Genomic DNA, 10,058 nt, shown 5'->3' with positions numbered 1-10,058 from the left:
CCCTCCTGCCTCCCGGACCAGCTTCCTGCCCCGCCGGCACCCCCTGCCGCGCCGCGCCGCACCGCGCCCACCTCGCCGCCCTCGCCTCGCCTCGCCCCGCCTCGCCGCCGGCTGCCGGGCGGCCCCGGGACGGCGGCGGCGGCGGCCGGGGGGGGGGCGGCCCGCGGCGGCCCCGATTGGCGCAGTCCGCGCACGTGGGGCCGCCCTCACGCCTCGGCGCTGCCAGCGCGGCCGCCGCCGCGGGCTCCGTGCGGGGCGGTGCAGGCACTCCGCGCACCCCTCTGGGCACCGCTCGCCCGCCGCTGCGGCGAGCGGAGCGGAGCAGAGGAGCCGGCAGGGAGGTAGGCGGGGGCGGCAGTGCCCGCGCTGCCGGGGGTCGCGGCGCCCCGGGCGGGCGGGGAGGAGGGAGGGAGCGCGGCCGCCCGCGGGGCCGGAGCCCTCCGCGGGGTGCGGCGGGGGCTCCCTCGGGTGCCGCGCCGCACCCGACCCGCCGCTGTCGGAGGCTGCCCGGGGCGTCCCTGCCAGGGACTGCCCTACAAGGAAGCGGGGCTGAGGGTTAACGATTAACTCCCGGGGGCTTCGCCGGCCCCGGGGCGAGGCGGGCGGGGGCCCCGCTCTCCCTGCGCGGCGCTGAGCCGCGGGCGCGGGCGGCGGCGCGGACCCCCGGCACGGGCTGGCCGGCGTCCCGGCGCGGCCCCGGAGGGGCCGCTGCGGGGCGGCGGCGAGCGGAGTCTCCGCGGGGCGCTGTCGGGGCTCCGCGGCCAGGTGTGCGCGCGGCGGGAGGCGGTGCTCGGACTCGAGGCATCAGCCCGTGCCCTGAGCGCTGCCAGGAGCCGCGGCTGCGGCGCGGCTGCAGGTCGTGTCCCCCCTCTTCCCCTCGGTGAGATTCCGAGGCGGGTGAAGAGCAGCATGAAAGCGGCTGGAAAGTGCTTAGCTGGCGTGCTGCTGTTAGTCTGCTTTCACCGTAATGTTTCAGGAGTAACCTTGACAGTCCAGTGAAATGGCCACGTCTGCCTCCCCTGTTTTCTGTTTCGAATAGCATGGTTAATCTAATGGAAAAGTAAAACTTAAAATGTATGTTTTCTTTATCTTGTCCCAGAGCACTGATACTGCTGAAGTCTGAAGTGGTTCAAGTGAATATTTACCATTATTTAGAAAAAGATGCTATTCTTTTTCTCCTTCCTCTTTTGTTCTCTGTCAAACAAAAGAGTTTACATTTTATGAATTACATCACTTTGCAAATTCCTCTTTCATCTCTATCTCTCTGTAAATTTAAGCTATCTTTTTGAATATCTTCCGTTGAGTTTTTTTTTTTTTTTTTTTAAGTCAGAAGTAGTGCTGTTGCTTTGCACTGCTTGAGTTTTGCAATTGCTTGAATGGGCTTAACGCACTGGTGGCATTCCTCTTAAGAGTTTTAAGAGCTCTTGCTCATGTGATGGGAATAATCTGACATCTTTTCATGTTTAGCTTCACTGAGAAGGACAGGACCAGATCCTTTCCCATTCTGAAGTACTGGAAGATGGCAATACAGTACCTTGGTTTTTCTCTGATTGTGACCTCTGATCAAAGCTGCAGCATGTAGCTGTAGAGGAGGTCTCTGCGACCTGCCATCTCTTTTCTTTCATATAAGAGAGGAATATAAGCACAGGGCACTGAAGTTCTACTTTCATGGTGATGCACTGAATTAAGAGCTCATAGGTTTCTTTTCCGTATCTGTAGTTACTAAGCACCCTCATGACTCTTGAGGTTTTCTGTAAGTGTAGTTAGCTATTTTAATGAGTCTTCAAAAACTTCAAACGAATGGTGGTTTTTGAAGGAATGAACACAAAAGAAATACTTGGGATAGTTTATCAATGAGAATGATCATGATGGTAAGTAGACTCCCCCCCCCCCCCCCGTGAGAGGGGTAATTTTGCAGTTTTTTGCCCCTGGGAGGTATGATTTCCATCTTTCATCTCCCCTTGGGGTTGATGGTAGTCTGCTTGCGAAATTATTTGAAAAACAGGCCTTTTTCAGCAAAATATTTGGGGGCCTTTATGTCTTGGGGAATGCAGTAATGGTACAGTCATATCACACTATTTTCCCTTGTGCGTGTTTTCGATTTTCATTAAGAATATGTTTTCACAGTTGGATGACACCTTTAAAGATGCACTGAGTTAAACCAGGGAAGAAAAGTATTACGACATTTTTAGAGTGCAGTAAAAGCATTACTTTGGGAACTAGCTCAATCACCATTTCGTGATAGGTTCCCCCGGTGAAGGAATTTCCTGGTGGAGAAAATTCTGTTAAGAACTGTTACATGGCAAATGAGGGCAGTTTTACCTCTGTGTAACAGTGTTTGCCGTGGGGATTAAACTTTCTTTAATCCACACACATTCATTTCACATCTTTATTTAATTCATCCTCACATGTCCTGAGTGTCCCCTCTAGATATGGTCTTCGTATTTGCAGTATTTGTACTGGAGCTGAACATCTAGAGGCAGGGCAAGGAAGCATGATAATAATACAATAATGTGCGCTGTAGAAGGCCCAAAGAGAAATATTCTACAGTTTTTCTTCCAGGTGTAGATTCAGATCACCTTGCTTTTTTGCATGTTTGACTTTAAAAAGCAAATGTGATGTGAAAATAACAAACTATTTATAAAATCCTCAATATGAAGGTTTTTTCCCCCTCCTAGTTGATTTTTTTTTCATTACAATACTTCAGGCTGCTTATATATTAAAAGTTTTACTTTTAAGTAAGATGAATTCCCCAATAGATGTTTCTGATGTTTGCACTATTGTTAGTGGATTTGAGCTTAAGTTTCACAGAATTGGAAAAAAAACCCACCCTTTTATCTAAAATTTGTCAATTTTTAAACTATATGGGACATAGATGATCTGTATTGTATTATGAATAAAATCCTGTGAAATGCTGATTCTGGAGAGGTGTAGCCGTTGGTCTGTGTTTTGGGGGAGGTACGCTGTCAAAGTAACAGTAGATTTGTTCTTTCTTTCTCTTTTCTTCCTTTGTAACTTAATGTACCTTTCCAGTGTACAGCTTGTAACTTAACATTTGCCAAGGTTGTACAGGCATGTTTTAATCCCAATTTTGAAAGCTTGTGTTTGAATAATGTAATGATAAGGCGTATTGATTGCTCCTGTTTTTTAACCAAACAGGAATTCTGTAGCTAATGTTTATATAGAGACAAATCAAGGCCTCCAAGAGAACACTTAATTTTCTTGGTCCTTGATTCACAGTCTCTAGTAGTGTTGGGAAGTTGAAAAATGAAATTAAAAAAAAGTTAGAATTAATTTGTATTGCGGACAGGTACTCCTGTGATTTCAGAAATACACTTTTTTGTATGACTGCAGAATGCAGTACTTTTAAACATGCTATACAGTTAGCAACGTAGGCATTTGGTTCGGCTGTTTGTTGTTGTTTTGAGTCAGGGTACACAGACCAGGGTAAATGCAACATCGAGTCTGTGCTAATAAACATCACCTGATGCTTGCTTGTTGTGTTTTATAAAACTTGTTGGTTGTACAATTCTGTAATAGGGAATAACTAAACCAGTATTTTGGAAATGCATGCTTGTATCCCAGACAAATTTCTTAAACTTTGAGAAGGGAGAGGAAAATGGTAACAACCATTCAAAACAAGCAATATCTTACAAGAGAAGGAAAAGGCGATAAAAAACCTTTCTGCCCAAACGATGTCATACAGCATTTAGACTGCAGTGTAAATAGGGTAACTGGATTGGGTGGGGGAGGAACGGGAGAGGTGAAGGTATTGCCTCCTATTTGGGCACTTCCCCCTCCCCCCCCCCTTCTTCTGAGTATACTGCTGCCGTAGAAGTGAGTGATGGTTTCACGGGAAGCAAATGTATTTGTAAGGCTATATATAGCAGAAGTAAATTTATGAAGGGTACTCATAAGGGTAATAAGGGGAGGAAACAGTCTGTTTGACAAAATCCTCGTATCAAACCCTTTCAAACCCCATCCCTCCCCACAGGTCTTTTTCTGGCAGTCTGCTTTCTTTCTCTGATGCGCGTTTTCTGGAGGCTCAGTTAACTTTTGGCATGATTTGTTTATTGTGACACTCTACAGCTTGTGTTTGAACATTAGGGTAAATCTCAGGTGCTTTTTTTTTTTTTAATCTTAATCTTAGGTAAATGTCTTCTGCATCTCAATTCTTTCACTTTGAGACACGGAGGATGCCTTGGGGCTTCTTTGTGACGAATATAAAGGATTCTAATTCCTTTGCTATCAGGATTGCATGATTGTAGGTTCGCTCACAAATAACACGTATTCCTCCTTTCTCCTCTCTGAATTTTTTTAGGCAGATAGTGTTGAAAAGGATTCTTGGCCTGCTGCAGGTCTGGGAGCAGTTTGGACTGTGATGTTCCTGGAAGGGCTGTATTCTTTGGAAGACTTAATTTATACTGAATTTGATACTCAGAAGATCTTGGCTTACATATGTTTGTTTTAACACTGTAGGCTGCTGAATTTAGTTTTATGGGTAGATTTTAGATAATGGTAGTAAAGCTACATTAGCCCCCAGGGAAAAAAATCTAGACAGTTCTGATTGTAACATTTTGATTTCTGTATTAAAACAGGAGTTACGAGGGTTTAAAATTGCTCAGCTATGCAGAATTCATACCAGTGGTTGTGAACATGAGTTATGAAAAGTTTTAGTGTCGTGAGCTGATATGGATCAAAGTCTAGCACTTAAAACTGACTAAGATGTCTTTTTCTTTCTTGCCCTTTAAACTGGGTTCTCTTCTTGCTGTGGACATGAAAGCGGTGCCAATTACAAGAATCTTTTTTTTTTTTTTTCTGTGCCTTCTTGATTGAATATTTTGTGTGATAGACTTCAGATACCTTCCCTTCCTTATCTCTTCTTAGAGATTGCAGATTGAGATTACATCTGTGGAATTTCCAAGAAGCATAGTACTCAAGTGGTATAATTACAGCCAGATTTGTTAACAATAGAGAAATAATCAAGTTAATTAAATACACTTTCATGAAGCACTTCAGACTGAGATGCTCTGCAAAACAGGATTCTAGATAGGTTGTTTGTCTTGTCTGCACATAAAGCAGTTCAGTTAAACCTGTTTCAGGAATAAATTAATAAACTTGTTTTGACTCTGACTTCAATATGAGCAGTTAACCTCCTTCTACTCCAGTTAATCTTGAATTAAAATTAACCTGGTTAAAAGAAGAATAAAACTGTGCTGCTGTGGAAACAATTCAGTTTGCTCAGAGTACCACCATAAGTTAAAATTGGAAATGTAATTGTTTATGAAATTTGTTGCTTGCCTGTAACTAATCTGGGAAAAGGATCTTATAACTGTTTCTCATTTCTTCTTGGTAACTGTGCTGGCCAACAAGTTTGTTAATTATGCACTTTGGTTTTGGGTCTCCCTTTCACAGACAATTCTTTGATATGCATGCAGCCTGTTTTACAAAACACTCTCTTATGTCTTGCAAGGACTTGCCAAAGAATCAACACAGTAATTCCCCGAGTTTGCTCACAGATTGTTTCAGGATTGTTAAGCTGCAAAATTGAGCTGTTTCAATTCCATTTCTACCTTTCCACTTGCTGGTGGAAGGGGAAGAACAAACAGCTGGCCATATGCAGTCCACACTTGGTAACTCCCTCTTGGTAATTACAGGAAGCTCTAGGATACTAACAAGCTTCCTTTCAAATTATTTGCCTTGCTGGGCATACAGAACCGTATCAACTTTCCCTCTTAGTTTAAAGAGACAGGATGTTCCCATCTCTCATCATTGTTAGTTATATATAGAAAGAAAAAATATAATCAGTTATTAGTTTAGTATTAATCAATTATTAGATTAGTATTAATCTGTTAGTGAGTTCCTGTTAGCTTATTTATTTATTTCAGCTTGCTTATTTTTCTTGGGCTTGTAAGGCAGGTTCCTAACACTGTACCAAAAAGGGTCTAAAAGTTCTGATATGTGTGGAGGCAGGTAACTAGTCTGTTAGCACCTTTGTGACTTTATATAACATTTCAATTAGTTTTGTGCAGTGGGAATTTGTTCACTGTAGGTTAACAAACAGTTCTGTCCTCTAACAGCATACAGTGGCTTAATTTGTTGGGCATGGTGTTTGGGCCTTGGTCTCCCCAGCACTGTGCAGTGGAAGAGGGGTAGGTTCTCAGGGGAGATGTGCTCCACTTATGCCTGGTAATGCAAAGAGACTTCTTTCTGGCTTCCTGATAGCCATCAGTTCCTTGCTGATATGCAGCTGCTTTAGCCAGGTTCTGTACCTGTTGCATTGAGTGCTGAAAAGAAGTGGCAATGACAAGTTATGGGATGCAAAGAGACAAGAAAAGCATCTGGTATGAGTTTCCCCATCTTCCATTGGGAAATACCAACAGAGAAGTTAAACTAAGCTGCCCTTAGTCTTTTCAAGACAGTTTTAGACATAGGCGTTGAAACTCGGAATTCACAAATTGGTTATGTTGTTTTTAAATCCATAGCTACACAGAAGTGATTGCCTGAAATATAGAAAGGAAATTGCTGCTTGTAAACTTAGATGTTCACTAGTTAGGACAAAATATCAAATTCAGGTTTTGTTCTGTCTTTTCCCTTTGATTTGTAAGCAGACTATTGAGTGGGGTCAGGGATGTATTCACAAGTGGCATAATGTAATGCTGTACAGGCATGTTTTGGGAATATTTGTACCTTTATGCATCAGTTCCATTGAGATTTAAATGTGAGCTAGGAGAAAAAGCAAGCAGGTTCATTTTTATTCTTATTGTATATCCTTTATATGGTGTATGTTTGTTTATGTATGAAGCATACTTGTGGGTAAATGTACAAACATAAAAGTATAGTGTATGTATTTTATGTCTTTGAGGACTCCTGATGTAAGAAATGGGTAGTGGCCATTTTTTAAAGTAAAGGGGTCTAAAGTTGCATCTCTTGAGCCATGTGAGATTGGGACCTTTCAGTATTCCTCTTCTGTATCTTCAGTGTCCTTCAGAAATGTTGATATTACTTACCTCCTGTTTTCCTGTTGCTTCTGACCTTAGTCCTTTGCTTTGGTCTCGTATTGGTAGCAGATTGCACTAACAGTCCCTACGCTATCATAAATGGTGGTAGGATGATTCCATTTCTAGGCAGAAGGAACAGAGTTCTTAGTTATTAGACCAGAAAACTTTGCAATTATACCCATAGCATTTTTTTGCCTTGTTTAGTACAGAAGTTCAATTTTACTATAAATACACTTTCAATATGCTGTTGGGGAAGGCTTATTCCTGACTGTTTTTAATAAAACACCAACTTAAGAAAAGTGAAATAGTGAGTCAATTGTTCATTTGAAATTTGAAAACATCAGTTTTACCCTAGTCTAGATACATTTGCAGCTGTTTAAAAATAAATATCTGAGGAGCAAAGAATGGATCAACAGTATATGAAGTAGCAGTTTCTTCCTACATCACTGGTAAAATAGTAAGATCTGTATTTGAAAAATGCACCTGAGACTAAATATCTACATGTTTTTAATTTTGGCATGTCAAACCAATTGGAGTGTGTTATGTTAGCAGAACAAGGTTGCTTTGAGTTAAAGTATTCAAATCGCTTTCAGTTTACCAGAGCCTGAAATATATATCCAGAAATTCATGATTACAATCTGTTTTTAAAGTTTTTAACGTATTCAACTCCTATGAAAATTAAAGGAAAGTCTGTAGCCGATTTCAGTGGGACTTGAACAGAACAGCAAGGCATGCTTTGTCCTGTGGAGTTGCTTTACTTTTCTGTCTCCTGTGTGTTTAGGTAGGTTTCAGATACCTCTTTAATGTGTAACCATGGGACCACCTGACATGTTTCTCAAATGCTAAATAATTATAATACTCAAGCAGTTCTTGAAATACCCAAATTTAAGATTGAGGCTGTTTTTATGATGAAGAATTGTATTTTATGAAGCTGTTCACCAGCCTGCAGTTAGAAACAAACTTTATTTGTGATTTGTTCTGTGCTTACAACTCAAGTCTTCTATGTCAGGCCTTGCATTAACTCATGTGAGTTTACGCTGTCTGCTTCAGGCTCCTAATTAGCCCCTGATGTGTGGGCTACCTGTTTCCTGTCTAGTCACTGGAAGGAGTTAGAAGCCTTAAGGGCATGAATCAGAACATGGTAGCGCTTCACAAAATAATAATGGCATTACTTCAGTAAGGAGTATTAGAAAGCATGGGCAGAAATAGCTTTTATGTGAATTGGGAATAAGGCAGCACAGTTTTCCTGACTGTGCCACGTTTGGGCACAGTCTGTTGGGTTACATCCCCTTCACGCATCTTGGGAAGTTGGGGCATAGAGGGTCAGCGGTGTGGTAAGTTAATTTTGAATTGTGAGTGGTCCTTGTTCCCAGCTCTGGGGATCAGCTGCTTAGTGGTGTCTCTTGGCATTCAAAATTAATTTATCGTTTTCCATTGGTGAAAAAATCTGCTTTGAGATTATCATTTATGCTTATTTGGGAAAGCTTCCTGAAGGTAAGAGAATTCATGGATCTGTGGAGTTTCTCAGTCTGCTGTTGGGATCTGTAATTTCTTTTTAATGCTGTTATGAACTACTACCTTTAATATTTTAAAATAAAAGTAAAACCTTTGTGACCTATATGATATCTTTACTCTAAGCACTTATTTGACACAAGATTAAGACACCAGTCTTTAAAGGAGTAAGAAACCAAAATGCCTATATCTTGATTAAGGAACTTAGTAAATGAGTTATGTATAGGGCACCCTTAGATCCTTGAAGAGATCATTGAAAAAAGACCTGTTTCAGGTTCTGTTCAGTTAGTAGACAATATTTTGATTTGTGGGCTGAGGCTGAACAAAACCAGTAGGATCAAGAGGCATGAAGCTAAACTATTTTAAACTCTTGTAGCTTTTTATTTTTTCTTTCCTAAAAAAAAAAAAAAAGCTTCTTAATCCCATAGAAGAAAAAACTTTAAAAGATAACAGCTAAGAGAATATTTACTTGGTTCCATCAAAGAAAAATAAAGTGTGTGTGTGTATACACCCACCCACCAGACTTGGTCATATCAGATAAATTAAAATTGTTTATTGTGGTGGTTATTCTTGTGAAAGAGATAAATATTTTGGAGTGAGAGAGAAGTGCTTGTGATGGGCCTTATAAACTCCTTTATTATGGTGCCAGATAATGACTGTAGTTCCAGTTCTCCTCTTAGTTACTTTTGTACAATTTTACTCATTCTGCTGATAGAAATGACTACTGATGGATGAGAGCCCACAGACCTAGGCTTAGGTAAGCCATGATGCTGTTGTCACTGGGATGCAATAACAATGCATATATGTAGTTAGTAGGTTGGTAACAAGAATATATTTGCAGCTCTGTTCCCTGTCCCCACCACACCCCATCCCAGGTTTGGTTTATTAGGGAGCTGACTCTGCTTTGTGAATATTTAGATAAATAGGAATTCTCCGGTAGTCTCAGACTTCTTTATTTCATGTTCATGTCCAGTGGAAGTTTGTGGAGAATCAGGGTCTAGCCAAGATGCTGAAGTATCTTGTGACTAGATGCTTCCTTCAAACAGCAATAGCTGGTGGGACTGATATGCAGCCTGCAAATTATTTACCTGAAACCTTGGAGCAACTGTAAATACTGAATGGTTTTTGTGTGCACAAGTAGTCTTGCTGTTCATTCATAAGTTAGTTGTATATGGTTTGGAGTTTGTTCTTTGTTTTCCCTATTTAGCTAATGGGAAAAGTGCAGGAATGGGTTGTCTTTGCCAGTGTGCCAGGTAACACTTTGAATACTAAGTGAGGCTGATTTACAGCTGCTTTCAGGGAAGTAATCAGGCTGAGGAATGCGGCTGTGCAACACCTGTGACACTGCCATGGTGTTCAGCAGCGCCTGTCACCTGAGATTCACAAGCACTTACCAAATGCTTCATCCTGCATCTGTGAGTTAGGTGTGGTTATCCTTAATTTACTGCTGAAGTAAATGTCCTTAGGTGAGCTGTTTAAGGTCATGTGGTACTTCAGTGTTAAAAATGGAATTATAATCTGTTTTACTATTTCCATTTCCATAGA

The 10,058-nt window shown here is 41.7% G+C and overlaps 1 protein-coding gene across 1 annotated transcript in view; it reads left to right on the top strand.

Annotated features, from left to right (window-relative positions):
• The first annotated feature begins 244 nt into the window (after positions 1-244).
• The window catches only part of STXBP6 (syntaxin binding protein 6), a 138,564-nt gene continuing 128,750 nt past the window's right edge, over positions 245-10,058 (top strand). Inside the window, exon 1 of the mRNA XM_067295585.1 lies at positions 245-341. The gene's annotated coding sequence lies outside the window, so the exon portion shown is untranslated. The remainder of the gene's footprint in view (positions 342-10,058) is intronic.

The sequence above is a fragment of the Apteryx mantelli genome, chromosome 4 (genome assembly GCF_036417845.1).
Source record: "Apteryx mantelli isolate bAptMan1 chromosome 4, bAptMan1.hap1, whole genome shotgun sequence".
Taxonomy (NCBI): domain Eukaryota; kingdom Metazoa; phylum Chordata; class Aves; order Apterygiformes; family Apterygidae; genus Apteryx; species Apteryx mantelli.
This window is presented reverse-complemented; position numbering and strand designations above follow the sequence as displayed.